The sequence below is a fragment of the Podarcis gaigeae genome (assembly GCF_964106915.1).
Source record: "Podarcis gaigeae genome assembly, chromosome: 3".
Lineage (NCBI taxonomy): Eukaryota > Metazoa > Chordata > Lepidosauria > Squamata > Lacertidae > Podarcis > Podarcis gaigeae.
In genome coordinates this window covers 18,087,587-18,092,460 of record NC_139680.1, presented here as the reverse complement: position 1 = coordinate 18,092,460, position 4,874 = coordinate 18,087,587, and the positions used below count along the sequence as shown (strand labels likewise).

At 42.0% G+C, this 4,874-nt stretch overlaps 1 long non-coding RNA gene across 1 annotated transcript; it reads right to left on the bottom strand.

Annotated features, from left to right (window-relative positions):
- Positions 1–338: 338 nt before the first annotated feature.
- On the bottom strand, positions 339–4,244 carry LOC310840830. The gene is made up of 3 exons (XR_014562183.1): positions 3,991–4,244; positions 2,041–2,198; positions 339–613 (listed from the first exon to the last, which is right to left on the bottom strand). It is a non-coding gene; the product is annotated as an uncharacterized lncRNA (long non-coding RNA).
- Positions 4,245–4,874: the final 630 nt, after the last annotated feature.

Genomic DNA, 4,874 nt, shown 5'->3' with positions numbered 1-4,874 from the left:
ATCTGTGAAGACACTCTTACTTTCTTTGTGTGTGTGTGCGTGTGTGTGTGTGCGCGCGCACACATAAAATAGTTAATACATAAAAGTGTAACTACAAGCTTTTTTGCATTTTATAGGCAACAGCATTTTTCATCAGAATTATTAAGAGGGCTGAGTCACATCTGATAACGTAGTCTGTTGCCTACAAAACATTCACAACACAATTGATCTGTTTCTATGTTCCTGCTCCCATGAAAATCCATGGCCAAACTGTCTCTGATTTTTTCGATTAGCTTTTATTAGAGGTTTTCTTGTGTTACAAAACAAACAAATAAATGGGGGAAAGTACATACAGCATCTCCATTTTTTATTTATAGAGTCTTTTTCATATTTCATTTACATTTTGTATGAGACACTGTCATTCTAGATATCATGTGGGGGGGATGAGATGGGAAGGGAAGGTAAAGGTAAAGGTAAAGGTAAAGGACCCCATGACAGTTAAGTCCGGTCAAAGGGGACTAAGGGGTTGTGGAGCTCATCTCGCTTTCAGGCTGAGGGAGCCGGTGTTTGTCCACAGACAGCTTTCCGGGTCATTTGTCCAGAATGAATAAACCACTTTTGGTGCAACGAAACACTGTGACAGAAACCAGAGCATACGAAAACACCATTTACCTTCCCGCCACAGCAGTACCTATTCATCTACTTGCACTGGTGTGCTTTTGAACTGCTAGGTTGGCAGAAGCTGGGACAGAGCAACGGGAGCTCACCCCATCACAGGGATTCGAATCACTGACCTTCTGATCGGCAAGCCCAAGAAGCTCAGTGGTTTAGACCACAGTGCCACCCATGTCCCATGATGGGAGGGTACCATTCTTTCATTCTATTGCATAGCGTTTGTGTAGGGTATCGTGTCAGCATCACACAAGTAGGTCTTTTATTTGAACTTTTATTTAATGTTTATTGTCATTGTGAGAGACGAGAGGGTCCAGAGCCTGGTTGGTTGTGTTCAGTTGGTTGCAATGTGCTTTGTTTGTGTGTGTGATTGGGGAGGATTGTGGGGCCAGGTTAGCCATAATGTTTCATATGCCACTGGGAGGATAGGTCGTTGTCTTGTTTTGTTGTCTATTTGATAAAGGGGAAAGACACCGGGTGAAGGTGTCCTCTTTTGCTTGTCCCTGTGATGGAGCTGGTTTACTTAGTAAATGGAATGTCCAGTCCAGATGATTTCAATGGAACTTATGTACAATTACTTGTGCAGCTACTTTTTCTAAAACACCCAAGCAGTTCTAATCCTAAATTGTCTATTTATTTATTTATTTATTAAATGGCCTTAGACCAGTATACCTGAAGGAGCATCTCCACCCCCATCGTTCAGCCCAGACACTCAGGTCCAGCTCCAAGGGCCTTCTGGCAGTTCCCTCGCTGCGAGAAGTGAGGGCCTTCTTGGTAGTGGCACCTGCCCTGTGGATGTCAAGGAGATAAAGAACTATACAACTTTTAGAAGAACATCTAAAGGCAGCCCTGTTTAGGGAAGTTTTTAATGTTTGATGTATTATTGTGTTTTTAATATTCTGTTGGAAGCTGCCCAGAGTGGCTGGAGAAACCCAGCCAGATGGGCAGGGTATAAATATATTATTACTACTACTACAACAACAACAACAACAACAACAACATTTATACCCCATATTTTTCTCCAATGAGCTCAAGACAGTGTACATAACTCTCCCTCTCCTGATTTAATTCCCTGCAACAACCCTGTGGGATAGGTCAGGCTGGGAGGCGGTGACTGGCCCAAGGTCACCAGTGAACTTCATGGCTGGGTAGATATTTGAACCCTGATCTCCCAAGTCCCAGTCCACTATACCAAACTGTACTGAGATCTTCATTTTAATGGGCCCTGGAGTTAATTGTGAACCACCAGAATTGCTTGCGTAATCAGTTTTCACAACTTAATAATGAGAAGTTATCAAGGAAACGTGGAAAGTGCAAGGTAAAATAAATAACTTTGATGGGAAATAAATCACACACAAATGGCAGTAAATGCAAATCAAAGAGCCTCACCGTTTGTCTGCCTCAGTGGTTACCCTTATAAGGGCTTTATCAGAAGACACTTAAGTTTGTTATGTAGCTGGAATAGGAGGCTGGAAGCAAATTGCAGCTGGCACTTAGAGAATGCTTTGCTGACATCTAGTGGAAGGATGTTTCCACCCATGCATATTCTGAAAGATAGAAGGAGAAAACAAACCTTAAAATGTTGGGGGGGGGGTGTTTCGTTCCCATTCTTGTGTACTGTTTGAAATGCAACCTTACTCCCTGATCTTGCACCTTACTAAATGTGTCACCCGAGTCCCTCTGTAAATGAGGTTACTACTCATATAGTATTTTATATTTTGCTACAAATACTCAAGGGACGCGGGTGGCGCTGTGGGTTAAACCACAGAGCCTAGGACTTGTCGATCAGAAGGTCAACGGTTTGAATCCCCGCAACAGGGTGAGCTCCCATTGCTTGGTCCCTGCTCCTGCCAACCTAGCAGTTCAAAAGCACATCAAAGTGCAAGTAGATAAATAGGTACCACTCTGGCGGGAAGGTAAATGGCATATCCATGTGCTGCTCTGGTTTACCAGAAGCAGCTTAGTCATGCTGGCCACATGACCCGGAAGCTGCACGCCAGCTCCCTCGGCCAATAAAGCGAGATGAGCGCCGCAACCCCAGAGTCGGCCACGAATGGACCTAAAGGTCAGCGGTCCCTTTACCTTTACACATACTCAAGTGCACAGTAGTACATTTTTTTTCTGGCTCCACAGCCAATCAGGTAGATCAAGCAAACTCTGTGCATGGGTGTCTCCTAAATATAACTCATATTTTATCAGCCCCCAGTTCCCCTCACCAACCCTCCAAGTATCCCTATTTTCCAGGGACGTCCCCGATTTAGAGAAGCCGTCCCCGTTTCTGATTTGATCCCGGAATGTCCCGCTTTTCCTTAGGATGTCCCCATTTGCATTGGAGAAATGTTGGAGGGTATGGAGTTACCCAACTCCCTAGCCGTCTGAAGGCAATCCTGTATAGGGAAGGTTTTTTTTAAAAAAAAAATGTTTAATGTTTTATTATGTTTTTATATATGTTGGAAGCTGCCCCGAGTGCCAGGGCAACCCAATAAGATGTGTGGGGTATAAATAGTAAAATGATCATTATGGAATGGGACGTCCCTATTTTCATTGGAGAAACGGGGGGGGGGGGGTATTCCCTCCCTCCAACTGAAATGTCACTCTGGTTATGGCCAACTTGTTTCTGAATATTTGTGTGGGGAAGGGTCCCCAAATCTTAAGAAAGAAAGCTGTTTTCTTTCCTGTCAACCAGCAAGCAAGAATACTGTTACATTCGATTTTGGGTTGGGTATGCAGGAATTATTGTACAGGACCAATATATTTATCTACTTACATTTAACATGGAAGATTTGCATTTATTTATTTTTTAGTTAGTAGTTAATGTCCATGTAATTGAAAGAGCATACTCAGGGGTTTTTAAAAAAACACACAGTCAAAATTACATTGATGATTCCCTGTGTAATACGTTAAAAAAAAAATTGTTTTGCAGCTATTGCAGCTATTACCATTTGGCAACTCTTGCTTCTTGCATGCAGTTGTTTAAAAGCTGTGCCTGGAGTCAAAATAAATGGCCTTTTGGCATAGTAAAAGTGAGAAAACCCTTGTGGCAATGAGCATAGCACAACCATCAAACAAAAAGGCATCTGAGTTATTTGTAGCACAGAGGTGGAAGTGAAAAGGCTACATTTATTTGCACAGCTCTTTTTAATTTAAAAAGCTCTATGTTGTGTCAATCATAAAATCAGATAGTGCCGCAGTAATTGTTACAAAGTCTGTAATTGAGAAACATCAGCTGAGATTAGGTCAAGACAAGCCGTGTTTGCAGACAAAAGTCTGACTCTTGTTTCAGTGACAAGTTAAATAACACTCCAGCCTGAGACAAATAAAAAACATAAGATTTCTTACCTGCGTTGGGAAAGGATTGTTGACAGTGAACAGCATTAGGGAACATTATAGGTGGCATTGTTCAAACAGCTGGAGAACTGTAAGGAAGCGGGTGATGGATAGATCAAGGCTATCGGAAGTGAAGATGGGGATTTGATAATGAATGATGGAAGCGAACTCAGTGTTTGCAAAATAACAGAAACTTGCTGTGAGAGCTGAGAGGCAGAAAGCTATGTGAGTGGTTGTCAAAGAAGGCAAGACACGTTGGAAATGGAGCCAGGAGAAACAATATTTTTAAAGGCTGTATTATTAACTACTAGAGTACGGTATTTGAGAGGCCTTGCTACAGCTATTGCATTACGTGGCACCTATCAAAGAATGTACAGGTTTCAAAACTGAAATACAGAATGGTATCTGAAATGTACACACTTTTATTATGGGCATCTCAGTCTTCAAAGCTGATACCATATTCAGCATTCAGCTCTCCTCTGCTTGTTCTTTCTTATCTGGCTTTTGAACTTGAGGCATAAAACAGTATCCTGGACTTATGTGCTTTCATTTTCATATTGTAAACTTCCAACCTGATGGAATCCTGAAGGAGTAAATTGGACCAAAGGTATTATTTAATCACTCAACTAGGTAAGTTTTTTAATAAAACAGAAACAAGCAAACATTATTTCAGCCACTGGAAAAGAATACAGTGGTACCTCGGGTTAAGTACTTAATTCGTTCTTGAGGTCTGTTCTTAACCTGAAACTGTTCTCAACCTGAAGCACCAATTTAGCTAATGGGGCCTCCCGCTGCCACCGCGTGATTTCTGTTCTAATCCTGAAGCAAAGTTCTTAACCCGAGGTACTATTTTTGGGATAGCGGTGTCAGTAACCTGAAGCGTCTGTAACCTGAAG